Consider the following 20,540-nt stretch of genomic DNA (forward strand, 5'->3'; position numbering starts at 1 on the left):
AAATCTTCAGATGAAAAGTTCTACAGAGCATCAATTGGATAAAATACCAAAAGGTATACATGTGTAGACAAGTTACGTTAGGCTAGAATAATTGGGGAAACAAAATCCAGGCTAACGCTGTCACGGAATATCTATGTGACAGTAGGATTAGCCCCAGACCACATTAGTATTACTGCATAGTAGCAGACACGGGACTCTACAGATCGGAGGAATTGCATTTTACTCTCGGGTACCGAACCTACCCAAACTGGCAGTGATTGTCCAATGTGAGAGCTACATGGCAATACCTTAGCACTTGTCCAGACACATCAGGAAGCCAGCCCAAGATCCTCCCTGAAACAGTTAATTCAAGGTGTGCCTAGCCGGACAATCCACAACAGGAGAACATAGGACCCAGGAAATCGAGGTGAGCAAAGAGACCAGTAACACTTGGCCTTAAGGCTAATTTTCAACAATAAATAGATAAAAATGAATAAGTGATGCAGTCACCTAATCCAGAATTTAAAATGTAACAGTTCTTTTTTTCTCACCCACTGTGTTCAGTTGAGGGGCCTCGGCCTTGTAGTGGTCACTGCTACAGGTAACTGCAAGGTCAGAAGTTTGAAACCACCAGCCACTCCAAGGGTGAGAGTCGGGCTATCTACTGTGAGTTAAAGTCTCAGAAACTGAGAGGGTCACCATGAGTGGGCATCGAGCCTTTGGTTTGCTTATGTTCAGTCAGTAGATCCTGATCTCAGAGGAAGCCCATTTCATCAGTTATTTAATGTCCTATTAGAGATAGTTCATGCATATCCAAAACAAAATGCCAAACTCACTGCCAGTGAGTCAATTCTGACTCATGGCAACCCTTCAGGACAGGGTTGACCTGCCCCTATGGGATTTTTAGACTGAAACTCTTTCCAGATGTGGAAAGCCCCATCTTTCTACCTTATGCATATATAAGCAGTATGTGCACACATGTATATGATTTCCACTTTTACAATTAGATAGTAGTAACCATATGTAATGTTTTAAACCATCTGGAATTATTATTTTTAAGTTGGGAGTGTGAACTATTTTTTAAGGTTCTGTTTCTTTTGTTGGAAGGCCAAATATAAAAGCGCAAAGTCCACTGCGATCCAGTTCATTAGACTCATGGCATCCCTACAGGACACAGGAGAATTGCCCTTTCTGAGTCCTTCAATCTTTGCATCACTGAACAGCCCCCTCTTTCTCATGAGGAGTGGCAAGCATCACATGCTGATCTAAGAGAGAACGAAGGAGCTTGTCCCAGGACAGATAAACCCCTCAGGGCCAACAGCGAGAATAGAGACACCAGGAGGACTAGGGGAGGGCGGGGAAGAAGAGGGGAATCAATCACAAGGATCAATACATAGCCCCCTCCCAGGGGGACGAACAACAGAAGAGTGGGTGAAGTGCAACAGAGGATGATGTACGATATGAAAATAATAATCTACAATTTATCAAGGGTTCCTGAGGGAGGGTAGGTGGGGAGTGACCCAGACCCCTCAGGAATGAAGGTTCTCTCTAGAGAACGCTGTCTAACACAGGGAGGCAAGGGAGAAATGAGAAGCTGATATCAAGGGCTCAAGTAGAAAGGAGATACCTTGAGGAGGAGAATGGCAGCATATGTACAAATGTGCTTGACACACTGGATGAATGTCTGGATTGTGATAAGAGATGTAAGAGCCCCAAATAAAAATATTTAAATTAAAAAAGGAGATTATAAAAACGGAAGTCAGTGTTCCATTGATTAGAAAAACAATACCAGCACTGAGTCCCCCCCGCACCCCAAGCAGGTGGCTCCTGGGGTCTCAATGACCAGAACTGGACAGAGTCACGCAGACACCAATGGAGGATGGGGAACGGACAGGACCAATACACATTGAATTGTGATCCACTAACTGGGGCTGTTGATGGAGAAGGAGAGAGTGGATACCAGACAAGAGCTGATAATAGTGAGTGTCCACCTCAGACCCTCTACGTATTTTATTCGTGAAATTGTTCAGGTCCAAATATCTACCTCCTGGGTGTTATCAACTGAAGTCTGATTCATTTGTTCATATATGTTTCCCGCTGTGTATAGCAACCCAGGTTTATTTTACGAGGGGCATTTGGGTTAAAAGGAGTGAAATTTACACTCATTGTGACCTGATTAATCTAGCCTCAGGTGGAGCAGACCCACTCAAGTTAGAAATAGTTTCTCAGTTTTAAAAAATACAACAGAATTGGACGAATGCCTGACTTACCCCCCCCCCCCCCATGGAATAAATAATTACACAAGGCAAAGCTTGGTTATGAATTTCCTGGCGCTGAGAATAAAAAGACCAGAACTGTCTCATGATTTCTTTATGGTTGGACACCAAGAAAATGCCCATCGCCAACAGATGTGGCAGGCTAAGCTGCCTCCGAAGGGCGTGCACCCAGCAGCGCGGTCCAGGTGTGATGTGGAAATGAAGTTATATAAGGAAGTAGCCTCTTGCGAGGCGCCTCTGGAAGCCCAGTCAGCTAAGAGCCAGTCTGGCCTCAAGCACTTGGTCCATTCCTGAGGTTTTCCTGCCTCCCTGATCCTCCTTTTGCACCCTGTTCCTCCCCCCCCCCCCCCCGCCCAACTTTCCTCTGCCGCTCATCTTTCAGTTCCTCTTTCCTCACTTGGAAACAGTGTTGAAACAGCTTTTCATGATTTGGCACCAACAGGCAGTGGTAGCGCCCCCACTTTGGATGGCTTCTGCCCTGGCAGGAAAAATGGTTTCAGTAAGTTTTTCCATTTCCCCTTCGTTAGGTTTCCTGTCAGGTACCCGGCCAGAGCTGTCCACGAGTGTCAGAGGAGGGTGGAGGCTGAGGCTCTCACCATGTCCGTGTCCGAGCAGCAGTGGAAGGGTGCTCCCTGGGTGGGAGCACTCGCTCCAGGGTTCAGCTTTTCAAGGTCCCCCTGGAGGGCGGGGAGGTCTTTCTTTCCCTTTGCGAACGTGTTCACATGTCACACACTGTAAGCTTTGTCCCTGAGCTGCTTAGGGGCGGTTTTTGTGTCCTTTGTGTCTCCTTCATACGAGTTATTGTGATCCAACCTCCTTTAAATGAAGACAACCCCATGGGTCCCCAACACTGGTTATTCTCATGACTTGGCTGTCGCGGGCTGCTTAAGGGGGGAGACGTGGCTCCTGTTCCAGGACGTGGGTCATTCTGGGTGCGAGGTGGCAGCGTGTGGGGGAGCAGTCGCCCGAAATGGGAGACCCACACTTCTTGGCACCAGAGTGGCAGCTCTCAACAAGGATCTTCTGGAATCTTCTCAGCATGGAAGGAAAACAACACGTATGGCATTCCTCACATGTTACATTCCTTCAGCCAAACAGTCCTCTGTTCCTTCCTCCTCACCTCCTCTCTCCTGCCTGAGAACACAGAAGCAGACTTCTTCTATTTCATTTTGCAGCGGGGAGCACATTAGGGGGGCTCTGGTCAATGCATATTATAAGGCAGTGGTTCTCCACCTTCCTCATGCCGCGACCCTTTCATACAGTTCCTCATGTTGTGGTGACCCCAACCGTAAAATTATTTTCATTGCTACGTCATAACTCATTTTGATACTGTTATGAATCGTCATGAAAATATCTGATACGCAGGGTGTATTTTCATTGTTACAAATTGAACATAACTAGAGCATAGTGCATATTCACAAGACAATATGTAATTATATCTTGAAAATGTATTTATTTCTAATTGTCAAATAAGTGAAATTTTGTCTTGAAGCATGGTGTAGCATGGGTAACATTCTTCATGCCGGGTACTTGTATGTGGGTGTATGTGCATGTGGGCGGACCCAGCTGGATACGGATAGAGGAGCGGTGTCTTGGTTCCTAAGGCCATGGGAAATACCTGTTTTCTGATGGTCTTAGGCGACCCCTGTGAAAGGGTTGCTCGACCCCCAAAGGGGTCACAACCCATGGGTTGAGAACCACTGTGTGGGGACAGCAATAATCTGCTGTGAGTCCAAGGACTTGGGTTGAAATAGCCCAAGCATTTTGGGGCCAGGGCGTTGTGCCCCAACAGACTGGACTGGAAAACGCTCCTAAGGGCCAGCAAACGATCCTTGAACGAACTACAAGCCTTTCTTTTGTGAAGTGTTTTGTTTTGTTCTTTGTCAGTGGTTTGTTTATGTTGTTTTATTCTCTGGTTGTATACTGTTGCTTTGTTTTCCTCTGTCTTGTTTTCGTGCATGTTAGTGTCTCCACAGGTCTGTCTGAATAGGACAGGCTGGATGAACTATCTGGAGGAAAAACAATAGGACAGACAGTTCCGGGGGGACAGACAGATCCGGGTGGGGGAGGGGGAGGAGGGTAAGGAAGTGGTGTTAATAAACACAGTGACAAGGGAACAACATGGGATCCAAAATGGTAGTGAGGGGGGAGTGACATGCCTGATGGGGAACGATCAAGGGTAAGGTTGCGTTGAGAAGAGGTACAGCTGTAGCCCAGGTGGGGACGGAGCATGGTGGTGGGGCAGGAGGAAAGTCAAGGGAGAGGGAGGAAGGAGCTGGGAGTCAAGGGACATTTATGGAGGTCTAGACAAAGACGTGTACATGCAAACATATATATGAGGATGGGGAAATAGATCTAATTATCTACATTTATAGGTTTAATATTAAGGTGGCGGAAGGACCTTGGGCCTCTACTCAAGCACTCCCTCAATGCATGAATACTTTCGTTTATTAAATTGGTACTCTATGATGCTCACTCTCCCGACACAACTGCTGAAGTCAAAGTGGGTGAACAAGTAAATGTGGTGAAGAAAGCTGATGGTGCCCGGCTATCAAAAGAGATAGTGACTGGGGTCTTAAAGGCTTGAAGATAAACAAGCGGCCATCTAGCTCAGAAGCAACAAAGCCCACATGGAAGAACACACCAGCCTGAGTGAGCGAGTGATCCCAAAGGGATCGGTTAGCAGGCATCAAAGAACAAAAAATCATCATATCATTGGCTGCACACCTCCATGATAGGATCGCTGAAGACAAATGGGTGCATAAGCAAATGTGGCGAAGAAAGCGGATAGTGCCCGGCTATCAAAAGAGATAGTGTCTGGGGTCTTAAAGGCTTGAAGATAAACAAGCGGCCATCTAGCTCAGAAGCAAAAAAGCCCACATGGAAGAAGCACACCAGCCAGTGCGATCACGAGGTGTCAAAGGGACCAGGTATAAGGCATCATGCAAAAAAAAAAAAAGAATGTGTGTGTGTATGTGTATATATATGTATATATATATTTACATATATACCACATTGAATGAAGGGGGAAGTGCAGAGTGGAGACCCAAGGCCCAAGAGTCGACCACTGGAGATCCCCTCATAGAGGGGTTTAGGAGAGGAGATGGGTCAGTCAGGGTGCAAGGTAGTACCGACGAAGAGCACAGCTTTCCCCCAGATCCTGGATGCTTCCTCCCCCCAACTACCATGATCCGAATTCTACCTTGCAGGGCTGGATAGGGCAGAGGTTGTACACTGGTACATATGAGGGCTGGAGGTACAGGGAATCCAGGGTGGACGATACCTTCAGGACCAAGGGTGTGAGGGGCGATGCTGGGAGAGCGTAGGGTGAGTGGGTTGTAAAGGGGGAACTGATTACAGGGATCCACTTGTGATCTCCTCCCTGGGAGAGGGACGACAGAGAAGGGGGTGGGAAGGGAGACTCTGGATAGAGCAAGATATGACAAAATAATGATGTATAAATTACAAAGGGCACATGAGGGAGGGGGGAGCGGGGAGGGACTGGGGGAAAAAAAAGAGAACCTGATGCAAAGGGCTTAAGTGGAGAGCAAATGCTTTGAGAATGATTGGGGCAGGGAATGTTAAGATGTGCTTTGTACAATTGATGTATGTATATGTATGGATTGTGATAAGAGTTGTATGAGTCCCTAATAAAATGTAAAAAAATAAAAGGGAAAAGAAAGAAAGAAAAGAAAATGATTAGGGCAAAGAATGTACAGTTGTGCTTTATACAATTGATGTATGTATATGTATGGACTGTGATAAGAGTTGTATGAGCCCCTAATAAAACGTTAAAAAAAAAAAAAAAGAAATAGCCCAAGCAATGAAGGTGCTTTTCTGGTGGGACAGTGTCTTGCGCTTTGGGCTGCTAACCACGAGGTTGGTGGTTCAAACCTGCCAGCTGCTCTGAGGGAGAGAGCTGGGCCTTTTTGCTTCTGTAAACATGTCCTGTGAATCAGAATCAACCTGATGACAGTGGGGGTTTTGTTTGTTTGTTTTTTTCCCCAAAATAGCTAGGCAAGGAGGGGTGGCAAAGGTGCCACACTTGTACTAGTTTCAGAGAGAAAGGGGGTCCTCATGCAGCCATGCTTCTGCATCATTGATTGGCTCAATCATAACTACGCATTAAACTCAAGTCCTGTCTATCTGTGACTCAGGGACTTCGGAGGGCTCTCTTTTGCAGTCTCCTGAATCACTAAGCAAGTCCAAGCACAGAAGGTGGAGCTAAAAGTCATCTGTCTTCCCCTGCCCCTTCCCTCATTCTCCTTTTCTTGCCGGGAGCTCTGCCAGACCTTTCAGGAAATAGCTCTTCCCTTGAATATTTTCTACTTGTAATAAGTGGGGAAACTGTAAGTGTCGGTGGTGTCCAAGAATCCTGTGAGCTATCCTCGTGAATGATGGGACCCACTGAGCACCTGCAGGGATGCTGGAGTTTGCTTCTTTGCCAGGAGCTGGAAAGACAGAGCCTGAATTTGTGGAGACTCAACTCTGCGTGATTAAGAGAGAGAACGAGCTGCGAGGGTGGCTGGTGTCAGAATGAAGGGCGAAAGTGGGGATATGAATTATCTTTACATTTTGGAAATCAGCCTCAGGTTGGTGGTTTTTCACATCTGCTCCCAGGAAACTAGTAGGGAAAGGGCGGCATATAAATTGAAATAGATTATTGACTTAAGATGCTGTATTTTCATTGCCATCAACATTGGCTCCAGTATGAGTCACGTGGGTTATACAATGAGCTGCTGACCCTGTGCTTGGCAGTTTGTTCCTTCAGTTGCTTCACAGGAGAAAGAGAAACGTCGACTCTTGAGAAGATGGAAAGCCTTAAAAACCCAAAGGGCCAGTTCTACTCAGTCCTTAGGGTGACTGAGTTGTAATCACCCAAGGTAGTGAGGTTTCTGTTTCTGTTGTTGAGCATATATCTGGCATGCTGCTAGCTCTTCTCGGAAGTATATGAAATATACCATGAAATATTTTGACTTCATGTACTTAAGAGATAGTTAATGGCTCACATTAATGTAAAATAAAGCATCCATCTACAGAACTTCTGAAGGAGAGAATTGGCCTGGGGAGTGGAATGCGAAAGAGAACAGGGCAGGCACTTCAGGGCAGGGAGTGCTATGCGTAGCGTCTTCAGGGAAGCAGACTGAAAAGTTTAGAGGCGGGATGTTTATTTGAGAGTTCCCTAGGGATCAACACCCATGGAAGTTCTGGCCAGAGGCAGAAGTTCAGCTGCACTGTTGACCAGAGCTGGCCTAGGAAACTCTGAAGTAAATATGGCCCTTAGGAAATGACCCAGTTTGGACTGGGATGGTCGGGCCTCTAATCTGCTGCTTTTGCTCACTGGCTATGGGATGCCCCGTGGGGCGGCATGCCTTGAGGGTTGTACCTTCTGCAGCGGAGGTGACCCGGAAAGGGCTGAAGGGTGAAGCCTGCTTGATAATGCACTGCAGCAGCGGAAGCAGCAGTGCTTCCTTACAGGGGATTCTGGGCAGCCGTCACTGTGTCTCCACGGGAAGAAAGGAATGAGCAAACGTGCGTAGCCAATATGATGATCAGGGGCAAGCAAATACATGTAACTACATGGCTGTTACATGTGGCTGCATAGTGGGAGCTAACATTGGCAGTAAATGTCGAATGTGGAGGGTTTGGGATGCCGCGCTAAGGGAAGGTGACCAGATGTCCCGCTTTGGGTGGGACAGTCCCGATTGTTAACAATTTGTCCTGCCTCCCGTGGCGTTTTTAAAAAGTCCCGATTTTTGGAAAGAATGCACGACAGGCTAGGGTATACGGTTTTCGGCTGCCATGTGGCTATTTCGCCAGGATATGAGTTTTATATTATTTGTGTTGATTTTATAATGTTAAAATGTAATAATAACAAATAATTGTTGAGAACTGATTGTCGAGAACTGCTTATCAGAGTCTCATTGTTGATCAGTTGTTAGAATTCGACCACCAAACGATGGCTGAATGGCATGTTTGGCATTGGCAATGACGAAAACAGTAGTCGAAGTAGCAAATGAAGTTAATAATTTAAAATTTCAGTGTCAAGAGCGGTTAGAAAATAATTTTTCTTCCATTAACTAACCATAATAGTATAAGCCAACTAGAAGAACAAGGTGCAATACATCGTGCAGATATCATAAATCATGTTAAAAAGTTCTATAGTAACTATGTAGATTATTTAGAAGAGTGGACGGTACATTACAATGATATTGAACATTTTCATTGGGTTACATTAAAACAAGAACTTAATTGGAATGATGTGCAAAAATCAATTGATCATCTTACTCAAATTTTCCCATGACGTAATATTTCTGAAAATGATATTTTTAATGAGATATCATTATTTAAAATGTATTGATGAGGAAAAGGTTAAATCTTGGGCATCAGCAAAAATCACAATAGAGAACAAATGGTTAGAAATATCTCATTTTGAAACAGACCATGTTCCATACAATAATGCACTAAAAATTGAGTGATACACGCTATCCTTACCAGGAACTAATGCTGCGACTGAACACATTTTTTCCTACGGTAAATAAAGTGTGGACATCAGAGAAATCACAATTAAGTGTTGAGACTTTGAAAGCCATTTTATGTGTGAAATATAATTTAACAAATTCTTGTGAAAATTTTCATGACCTTTTAAACAATGACAACAATCTATAAAAAATTCACTCAAATGGGAAATATGCCAAAGAATAAAAACTACTATACATAATTTTTAATGTATTATCTTTGTAAATTGTACGTACGTTGAAATAAAAAAATTACAATACTATTTTTGTGGTCTATGAAAATTTTTGTTGCTCCATATAGACCAAATTTTTAATCAAGACCCCACCCCCCTACCACCCCAGTCAATGGCGTCCCGCTTCACCAATGTTAAAATCTGGTCACCTTAAGCCAAGGGCTTTTGAATTTTGTGCTGCGAACATTTGGAATGCCTTCAATGGTTTGGGCAGTGGCTAGGTATGGCAGGTGTGAACCGGTCTTTTAAAAGGATCCATCAGGTTTTGATGTGCCGTATAGGAGAAGTAGTAGAGGCAAGAGGTCAAGGCAGGAAGGTGACTCTAGCCTACTAATTCATGCAAGTGACTCCTGTGCCTCGCACAGGGCCGTGGGTTGCAGGCTGAGAAAGTTGAGTTCTCCTCCAAAACCTCTGTCACTGGACTGGCCATATAGCTCCCCCCACTCCCCCCAGACTTCAGTTTTACCATCTGTGAAAATGATCCTCAAAGCCCTTTTCCACTTCTAACAAGAATTCTAAATTCAAGCGGACTTCTTAATCTGTGTGCTTTAATTGGGTCCTTGGGAAAGGTGTTGAAGGAGAGTTTAATGAAAAACCAGACTTCCCGAAGTTTGGGTTTGGATGTTTGTATGTTAATTACTTCCTCTCCCCTCATGGCCTTCCAAGTCCCCATGTTTTCACACAAGGTTTGAAGCCAGTGGATTATGGATTCAAGCTGAACAATAATCATGTATCAACTATTACAAGCCGCAAGGGTTTTGTGTCTTGATCAAGTACAACATGTCCAGTAATTCAACCCAGCCACACAGAGGACAGAATTAGCTTTCCTTAGTGTACAGAGGCGGAATGTCTTCATCCAAGCTTCTGCTTAAAGAGCAGTGAGACGTTTGGCCCTGGCAGTAAAGACCTGAGCTAGTTTGGACCCACACTCCTGGAGGAGTTAGAGGAAATTGGCTTCCTTCTCCCTGTGGGATATCCGTCATAGCGTGGTTTCATGCTTGGCACTGACAGCTGGGCTAGGGAAGCCCAGTAAACAAACAAACAAAAACAGATACAATTCTGTACCGAGGCTTAGGCTCCCATCTCCTTCAGGGCGGTTCATGGAGAGTTTTCCCATATTGGAGACATTTGGTTTCCTTTGATGGAAACCTGGACTCAAAACAACAAGAAGTATTTTCCGAATCCATTCATTATGGGAAGTGCTAGCGCTGTGCCTTAGCTTGTCTATCAGCTGATTTATTCATGCATTTGTTAAGGAAATATTTGTCTATTGAGCGCCTATTGTATGCCAGGTGCCCTGCTGGGTCAGAGTTGCACTGGCAAGTGAAACCAGGTCAGATCCCCAGGTTTATGGCAGCAGGACAGCCAATCAGGTGGTTTGCTCTCTAGCGACAGCTGGAAGCAAGAGAGGGTCGCTTGGTAGGAATAAGTTGAGAACCAGGGATGAGACCCTCAGTGGACTCAGTGAACGGAGTGAGCGTTGAGTCAGGAAGGACTATGATTTCAAGCTTATTTCAATGTGGGCCTTTAATTTTATTATGGACACAAGAAAAACTACTACAGTCACGTAGCTAGTAAGGGAGGTTAGGGAGGAGGTTCGAAGCGGATGGGAGATTGTGCCGTCTGCTTTTCCAGCTCTAAGTCCTGATGCCCTCTAAGGCAAGAATCCTTCATCCAGCCTTCTCTCTTCACCTGGGCTGATACGTCACCCACGGATGGCCCAGAAGCTGCAGAAACCACCAGCCACGCCCAGAAGGGGAGGCATGAGATTAAAACAACATGCTGGCTTCTTTAATTCCTTACTTTCAGAGCTGATAAATAATCCTTCTTGTGGGAGTTTGTTTAAAGCCAATGCCCCTAAAGTGTGGCCTGGGTAATATTCTTGATGAGTTGTTGGCGCAGACCAGTGTTTTGCTATGTGAGATGGCTCAGCACGGATGGAAGTAAATCACTGAGAAAAGTCTAAGAAGACTTAAAAACAACAACAACGTGATATCATTAAACTTGAAGAACTGTGCTTGTTTTTCCCTTGGAAAGAAAGGTTCACTGTGGATTGTCAAATATCAATGCTTGGAATATGACTCTGAGGTATGTTGAATTAAAGAGCTTTTAAAGACCATTTTGTGGTTCTTAATGTAGGGCGAGGAAGGATGTGGAGTCACACAGCGGAGCGTGTTTAAAACGGCGAGAAGATTGTGTGTACACGGGCATTGGTTTCTCTCCGCATGATGAGAAAAGTGATGGCATTGTTCTATTTTCCCCCAAGCTTGGGGATTTTCATGATGCTTTGCTGGTTAGACTCATTAGAGGAGCCATGGTTCTCATTTCGACCCAGCTCAAGTCATCCCGAGAGTCCTATGTGGCCTTGCAGCTTCGGGACAGGGTGGCTAGATTCCCAGCTATGGACATGTGAGGTGGGTTACCCTGCGCACTGTGTTTAACGGCTTCCCTGACACCTCTCTCCTAGACAACAACTGCACAACACTCCCCACCACCACGCTGTGACGACCAAACACGCTTTCAGACTGCACCACATGTTCTCTGGAAGAGAAAATGCCCCACTGGAAAGGCCACTGTTATTTGTTGACATGTTTGGAAGTTGGGCATCTGTAACATCTGGCTGCAGGCCTTGTTTATCAGCCTTGGGGTTCTCTGGGGAGTGTCCATAAACTCTGCTCCCAGGAAGCGGGGCCTCCAGTGTTGGCTTCTTGACTGGCATTCACCAGACAGCCACTGAACTCTCCCAGGGTTTTAAAGCCACAGTAAGATGACATCTCTTTTTTTAGCCTGACTGTAATTCTTTTTTTTTCTTTTGTTTTTCTTTTTTTACATTTTATTAGGGGCTCATACAACTCTTATCACAATCCACACATATACATACATCAATTGTATAAAGCACATCTGCACATTCCCTGCCCCAATCATTCTCAAAGCATTTGCTCTCCACTTAAGCCCTTTGCATCAGGTCCTCTTTTTTTCCCCCTCCCTCCCCACTCACCCCTCCCTCATGTGCCCTTGATAATTTATACATCGTTATTTTGTCATATCTTGCCCTATCCGGAGTCTCCCTTCCCCCCCTTCTCTGCCGTCCATCTCCCAGGGCGGAGGTCACATGTGGATCCTTGTAATCAGTTCCCCCTTTCCAACCCACTCACCCTACGCTCTCCCAGCATCGCCCCTCATACCCTTGGTCCTGAAGGTATCATCCACCCTGGATTCCCTGTGCCTCCAGCCCCTGTATGTACCAGTGTACAACCTCTGCCCTATCCAGCCCTGCAAGGTAGAATTCGGATCATGGTAGTTGAGAGGAGGAAGCATCCAGGATCTGGGGAAAAGCTGTGTTCTTCATTGGTACTACCTCGCACCCTGACTGACCCATCTCCTCTCCTAAACCCCTCTAAGAGGGGATCTCCAGTGGCCGACACTTGGGCCTTGGGTCTCCACTCTGCACTTCCCCCTTCATTCAATATATATATTCCATATATATATACACACACACATACACATATATATCTTTTTTTTTTGCATGATGCCTTATACCTGCTCCCTTTGCTTTGGCACCTTGTGATTGCACTGACTGGTGTGCTTCTTCCATGGATATAGGATTTCTGAGACTGTAAATCATTATCAGAGAAGACAGCCTCATCTTCCTGCTGGGGAGCAGTTGATGGGTTTCAATCTTAGACTCTGTGGATAGCTGCTCAATATACCCAACCCACAACTCCACTAGGGCGTGTTCGGAGTTTGGAGAAATAAATGGATGCAAATATACAAACATGCTATCAAATAATGTTTGTCACTTGAAACTAACACTATTTTATGTGAATTTCAGAGATATCAAGGAAATGAAATGGAAAAGAAACATTTCCTAAACTTGAAATGGATGAAAGCTCTTTTTCCACAGGGTAAATTCTTTCTTCCAAGACATGTTTAAGTATAATGAAAAGCGTGCGGAGGTTGGTGGTATTATGTTTGTGAAGATCCTTGCTTCAATCTTAGAATTAAACAATTATTTGACTCCTTTCCCACCTTTCTTCCATCCACTTCCAATTTTTGTTGCTCATATTATCAATGTTATTATTAGCCTGTAATTAGTATACTGTCAATAGTATTACTATTGTTCTTATTGAATATAGCATCTGCTCTCTTCTATCATCGAAAATTCCCCGTTGATGGCTCCATTTTTAAATTAACTAAATATTCATCAGTATTTCTTTTATAGGACTTCTCCAGTCTTGCTGCTTAGAATTTCCAAGCATCTCTTAGTTAGTTGGGGTTCTCGCCTTTGAAAATGTTTGCATTGCCTTGATTCTTGAACGACTCCTGGCTGGTGATGTTCTGGAACTGTGCGTTCTTTCTTTTAGGATTTGCATAGGCGGTGCGTCCCCCTCTTCCGGCATTAGCTACAGTGGCGCGAAAGACTGGCCTTCTGCTAGGCGGGGCACTTGCTCTCCCTGCTCAATGCCTCAGAAATTCTCCCTGCTCATTCCTCCAGGGAGTTCCTTCTTTGCCCTTTTCCTTTCTCAATGAGACAAATATTAAAGAAAGATAGGAGTTGTTCACATTTTGTTATGCTTGAGTCACAGGATTTTGTTTACATCCCCCTTTCTTTTCTTTTAAAAATTCATCGCTTGGCATGCACACGAGAAGTTTCTTGGGTTGGGTCCTGAGAAGCAGACTGTGAGATGAAGATTCGTGCAGAGTGATTTATTCAGGGAGCGCCCCCAGCAGAAGGGTGGCCCCGAACAGCAGACACAGTTCGTACTTGTCTCCCCAGAGGTGCCGCAGAGAAGGGCCCGGGTCTCTCCTTCCAAAGGGTCGTAGCCAGGAGAACACTGGAGTCCACTTCTACTCTGCGGTGCGTGGGGTCACCATGAGCAGGAATGGGCTGTTTTGTTTCTCTTTTGTAATTGTTTGTCTAATTCTAGAAGAGCCCAGTAAGAGGGTGGAAGAAAAGGATTCGGAAAGGCGAAGGGAGAAGGAGCCAGGAAGAGTGGGGCTGTAGGTGAAATCTCAGCCTGTCTCTCACCCTACAGGGCGTTCTGCAGGAGAATCGATCTGTGGAACATACCCTGCCTCAGACAACGGATCTGGGTCTGCACCTAACACTTGAAATAGACTGAAATTAATGTGTGATCCTCCAGTCTCTTCTAAGCTTTCCGCGGCTTTCAGGATATCTGTCGTGATGGTCCACATCTCATCCCTGAAACTGATTGTTAGTGACTGACCCAGTCCAACAGGAGCCCTTGGTAGCACAGAAAATTAAGAATTGGCCGCTAACTTTTCATCAGTGGTTCTAGACCAAGCACAGGGAGGAAGACGAGGCTGTTTGCTGGCATGAAGGTTTGTAGCCAAGGACCCCGTGGAGCAGTTCTGCTCTGCCCTGCAGGGTCACTGAGGTGGAATCAACTCAGGCCAGAGGGTTTGGGGCTCGGCGTGTTTCCAGCGTCTAACCATGGATTGTCTATTTCATTTGTCACGAAGGCCACCATGACTTGGACGATCCTCTCCTGTTTGTCCCCTATCTTTTCATCATCGTGATTCTCATCTGTGTTACTTTTCCTTCTATTTTCGTTGTGATTCTCTCCACTGTGCTGCTTCCCAATGTCGACATATATTTTAGAGGACTGATACTTCCAACTCTCTTCTCTTGAAAGGTCCACCCTCGAACAAACCTAAACAAAGTCCAAACTCACTCCAGTAAGTCCATTCCAACTCATAAAGACCTTAGAAGGCAGGGTAGGACTGTCTTTTAAACTCACGGATAGTGATGGAAAGGGGCCGTTGATCCTATAGCGACCCTACGAGTAAGCGAGAGACGCACCGCCTTCTCCCACATCCTCCTCACAACGGTCCTTTAGTTTGAGCCCAGTGCTGCACCCAGTAGTCCAACACATCCCACTGAGGCCCTTCCTCCTTTACACTGTCCATCTGCTGTACCAAGCATGATGCCCTCCGGGGCCTGGGCTGTCTTGACACCATGTCCAAAGTTCGTACGACAAGTCTTGCCATCCTTGTCTCCAACGAGCATCCTGACTCTGCTTCTTCCAAGACAGATGTGTGTGTTCGTTTGGAAGGCCGTGGTACTTTCAATACCTTTGGGAAGTGTGGCTTCACGATTTGTTTTTGCTGTTAGGTGATGCTGGGTTTGTTCTGAATCATAGCGACCCTGTGCACAGCAGAATGAAACACTGCCTGCACCAGCTACTCTTTTTTCTGTGAGTCTTACTATATTACTTGAGAGCAAAACAGTTTTAAGATTTTAAAAGGCTTGATATGATCACTTATATGTGTATTAAAAATATCATTTTATTGGGGGCTCTTACAGCTCTTATCACAACCCATCCATTGTGTCAAGCACATAAGTTTCCATGATCATTTTCTTTTTTTTCTTTTATAATCATTTTATTGGGGGCTCTTATCACCATCCATACATCCATCCATTGTGTCAAGCACATTTGTACATAAGTTGCCATCATCATTTTCAAAATATGTTCTTTCTACTTGAGCCCTTGGTTTCAGCTCCCCCCCCCCCGCCCCCGCACCAGTACTCTTAATGGCTCGTGTGTTGGAGCCCATTGTTGCAGCCGCTATGTCAATCCCTTTCATTGAGGGTCTTCTTCCTTTGGCTGCCCCTCGACCAGGATGGCCTTTCTCAGGGCCATTCTTTCCTGAGAACATGTTCAAAATACGTGAAACAAAAGTCTTGCCATCCTCACTTCTAAGGAGCATTCTGGCTATATTTCTTCCAAGACAAATTTATTTATTCTTTTGGAAGTCCATGATACTTTCAGTATTCTTCACCAAGACCACAAGTCAAGCATAGCAACATTTTTTCGGTTTCTTAGCCCGCTATTCAACTTTCACACGCATATGAGGTGATTGGAAATCCTATGACTAGTGCTATGGGGACAACCCTGGAGACACAGAGTGGGAATCGCACCTGATCTGACCCCACCACACGGAGACGAAACACTAAGGAGGTGCAACAGAACAGCAAGGGGAACCGAGCAACGAAGTCCCCAGGGAATACCAAAAATAGACTTTGAGGTCAGGGCATGGCACCCCATCAGACTCGACCGGAAAACACTTCTACTGGTCAACAAACAGACCTTGAACTATTTACAGACTTTGTGTGCATCTGTGCATGTGTGTGTGTGTGTGTCCTTGGTTTGTTGTTGTTTCATTATTGTTGTTTTGTTTTCTTTTGTTGCTCGGTGCTATTGAGTTTGTTCTGAATCATAGTGCTCTGTCTTATTTTTTATGTGCATGTTATCTCTGCAGGGCAGGGCTATCTAGGTATGATAGGCAGGATAAACGAGCTGGAGGAGAAAAAAATGGGTCTGACCTACGGTTTGGGGGGACATGGGAGAGGGGGAGGTGAGCGAAAGTAAGTGGGTGTTAACTAACCCAGGGACAAGGAAACAACAAGTGATCCAAAATCAATGGTGAGGAGGGGGTAGGAGGCCTGGTAGGGCTTAATCAAGGACAATGTAACCAAGAGTAATTATTGAAACCCAAGTGAAGACTGAGCATGATAGTGGGACAAGAGGAAAGTCAAAGGAAATAGAGGAAAGAACTAGGAGACAGGGCATTTATAGAGGTCTATATACAGACATGTACATATATAAATATATTTATATATGATGGAGTAATAGATCTATATGCATATATTTGTAGGTTTAGATTAAGGTAGCAGATGAACAAGTACTCCCTCAATGCAAGAACACTTTGTTCTATTAAACTGACATCCCATGATGCTCACCTTCCTGACATGATCGCTGAAGACAAAGCGGGTGCAGAAGCAAATGTGGTGAAGAAAGATGAAAACAGGTCCTACAAGCCCATCGTCCCCGCCCCGAGCAGCACCCCCGGCTCCAGTACCCCTGGGCCTGGCACCCCGGTCCCTACAGCCGGAAGCGTCCCCTCGCCGTCGGGCTCCGGGCCGGGAGCCGCTGCCCCTTTCAGGCCACTGTTTAACGACTTTGGACCGCCCTCCATGGGCTATGTGCAGGCCATGAAGCCGCCCGGCACTCAGGGCTCCCAGAGCACCTACACGGACCTGCTGTCTGTCATAGAGGAAATGGGCAAGGAGATCCGGCCCACCTATGCCGGAAGCAAGAGTGCTATGGAGCGCCTGAAGAGAGGCATCATCCACGCCCGGGCCCTGGTCAGAGAGTGCCTGGCCGAGACAGAGTGCAACGCCAGAACGTAACGAAAGCGCCCTCGCCTCCTCGCCTGGACCTTGCCGGCCACCGCAGAGCACTGACCTCTCCCCGTCCTCCACCCAGAGTCGCACTTCCAGCTCTGTGTCCCTGGGTGGGCACCCTTCAGGAACCAGCTCACTCCAGCCTGCAGCACTGGTTGAGGGCCCTCCAAGTGTCAGCCGCCAGGTCACTGTGAATCCCCCCTCCCCATGACCTGCCATCAGTGCTGATCCACCGGGAGCCTTCACCTTCCCGTGTCCCCCTCCCACCTCAGCACCTAGCCAGCACCGAGGACTACTTCCTTTCCAACCCCTTGTCCCCAGCAGGCGCCTGGAAGGCTGGTCGCCTCCCTGCCTTGTCCCCCTGGGCCACAGCGACTCTTTTCTCAGTGTGTCTTTTGCTAAATACGCCCTTTTTGTATAAAATAAAGCTGATTTGGAGTTGTTAAAAAAAATGAAAGATGAAAACAATAATAACAACAACAAAAAGAAAGATAATGGTGCCCAGCAATCAAAAGATATAATGTCTGGGGTCCTAAAGGCTTGAAGATAAACAAGCAGCCATCTAGCTGAGAAGCAACAAAGCCCACATAGAAGAAGCACATCAGCCTGTGTGATCTTGAGGTGTCAATAGGATCAGGTATCAGGCATCAAAGAACAAAAAAATCCTATCATGGTGAATAAGGGGGAGTGTGGCATGGAGGCCCAAAGCCCATTTGTAGACAACTGGACACCCCCTTACAGAAGTGTCACAGGGAGGAGATGAGCCAGCCAGGGTGAAGTATAGCACCGATGAAGCATACAGCTTTCCTCTGCTTCTGTAATGCTTTCTCCCCCAACTATTATGATCCCAATTCAACCTTACAAATCCGGCTAGACCAGAGGATGTACACTGGTACAGATAAGAGCTGAAAACACAGGGAATTCAGGACAGATAAACCCTTCAGGACCAATAATGAGAGTAGTGATACCAGGAGGATAAGGGGAGGTGGGGGGAGAAAGTGAACCGATCCCAAAGATCTACATATAACCCCCCCCTAGGGGGTGGACAACAGAAAAGTGGGTGAAGGGAGACACTGGACAGTGTAAGACATGAAATTAATGATAATTTACAAATTATCAAGGGTTCACGAGGAAGGGAGGGTGGAGGAGGAAGGGGAAAAAACTAAGGAGCTGACACCAAGGGCTCAAGGAGAAAGCAAATGTTTTGAGAATGATGATGGCAACAAATGTACAAATGTGCTTGACACAATAGATGTATATTTGGATTGTGATAAGAGTTGTATGAGCCTCCAATGAAATGATTTTTTAAAAGAAAATACCAGGGCTCGGGGCAGGTGCACCTGCCTCCTCAAAGTGACGTCTTTGCTCTTGAACATGTTAAGGGTGTCTTGTGCAGTCAGTTTGTCTGCTGCAAAATGTCATTTGATTTCTCGATCGCTTCTTCCATAAGCATTCATTGGGATTCACGTAAAGTGAAATCCTTGTCAAATCATGTGAAATCTCTGTTTATCATGATGCTGGCTCCTGGTCTAATTGTGAGGAACACACACACACACACACACACACACACACACACACACACATAGAAATTCAATATATATCTATATAGAATTGCACCTGCAGTCGTTGGTCTTCTTCAGCAAGTGCCTCAAGGCCTCCTTGAGTGCAGCAGGTCAAGTGGTGTCAGCCGCATATGGCAGATTGTGGATGAGCCTTTCTTCCGTCCTGATGCCGTGTTCTTCTTACAGTTCAATTTCTTGGGTTATTTGCTCAGTTTGAAGATTGAGTAAATATGGTGAAAGGATTCAACCTTTATGCACACCTTTCTTGGTTTTAAATCATGCAGGATCTCCTTGTTCTGTTCAAATAGCGGTCTGGCCAATGTACAGATTCCATAGGAGCATAATTAATTGCTCAGGACTTCCCATTCTTCTCAAGGCTATGTGTAGTCTATGATGATCACACAGTTGAACGCCTTTGGACAGGCAATAAAACGCAAGATCTTTCTGGGTTCTCTTCTACCAGCCATGACCTGTCTGCCATCAGCAATGATTTGGTCAATGATCTTATGGTATGAACGTCTTTGTCAAGCTTTCTAGCCCCATCTCAAAACATCTCTTTGAAATAGAATCTAGCTGGTTTTAACGACCTATTTTGACAATATTTGCTTTTTAATTTAAGGTGTATTCTATTTAGATTGAATGTAAGCGTCGGTACATTCACATTTAAATGTTTCATTTAAATCCAGGTGCATTTTAATTAATCTTTCTGTTCTTCCATTTTCCCGAACATTCTTGCCTACCCTTGAATAAAGTGAATATGCTTCCTTATTATATTTTCCCCTCGTGGTGTAGAAAGTGCCCTAGTGGCCTAGTGGGCTGAGTTGCTAACCACTGGTCAACAGTTCCAGCCCTCCAGCCCCCCTAAGGGACAAAGATGAGGTTGTTTACTCCTGTAGAGAATTAAAGTTCAGGTTTACCAGTTGCTCTACAGGAGAAAGATGGAGCTACCTGCTCCCATACAGATGTAAAATCTCGGAAGCCCGAAGAAGCAGTTCTCGCCTGTGCTATGGGGTCACCATGAGTCAGAACTGATTGGATAACAGTGAGAATTGAATGTTAGTTTAAGAGTTATACAATGTTTTCTGTTTTCCAGTGGTAACTCTAGAGATGAAAACCTATCCAAGTGTAATAATAATTTGTTTTTAAATTGCCTTTCTTGATGATGCAAGGCTCTCACGCTATTTCAGCGCTATTCATTCCTCTCCTGACTCATGGGCACTGCTATGAGGCATATTAAATCCATGAATATATTTTGAACACCACAAGTTATAATTGTTTTATACAGTCCCTCTTAAATTGGATTTGCTCACATTCTTATTTTTTTATTTCTTCCTGTACACTCATTCTTTGACCTGAAAAATATACCCTTTGATATTTCTGTTAGAACTTGTCTGCTTCCGCTATTTCCATTCTCTGTTTTTGTGTGTCCAAAACATGTCTTTATTTTACTATTAATCATGGAGGATATTTTTGGATGTTCTCATTGACCTCAGTGGGGTGGTTGATGCATATTTCCTAGCCTATCATTAATCTCTTTTAAGCTTGCACATCTGGCAACATTTCTTTGTCCTGGCCATCCACCTCACCCATCCTGGGGTTGAACAAGCTGCATGACCATTTGCCCAATGATGCTTGATGTGATATTTCATTAAGCCCTTCTTCTACGATAATAACTATGTTTAAGAATTCAACAACTACAAACAGAATTCCGTCCGTACATTGAGACACATTTACACAGCTCTTGCTGTAATCTGACAGGACCT

At 45.2% G+C, this 20,540-nt stretch overlaps 1 protein-coding gene and 1 pseudogene across 5 annotated transcripts in view; both read left to right on the forward strand.

Annotated features, from left to right (window-relative positions):
- Positions 1-20,540, forward strand: part of ADAMTSL3 (ADAMTS like 3) — a 398,206-nt gene that overhangs the window by 87,843 nt on the left and 289,823 nt on the right. The gene's annotated exons all lie outside the window — the stretch shown is intronic.
- On the forward strand, positions 16,877-17,331 carry LOC142456344 (cyclin-dependent kinase 2-associated protein 2 pseudogene; annotated as a pseudogene).

The sequence above is a fragment of the Tenrec ecaudatus genome, chromosome 9, assembly GCF_050624435.1.
Source record: "Tenrec ecaudatus isolate mTenEca1 chromosome 9, mTenEca1.hap1, whole genome shotgun sequence".
Lineage (NCBI taxonomy): Eukaryota > Metazoa > Chordata > Mammalia > Afrosoricida > Tenrecidae > Tenrec > Tenrec ecaudatus.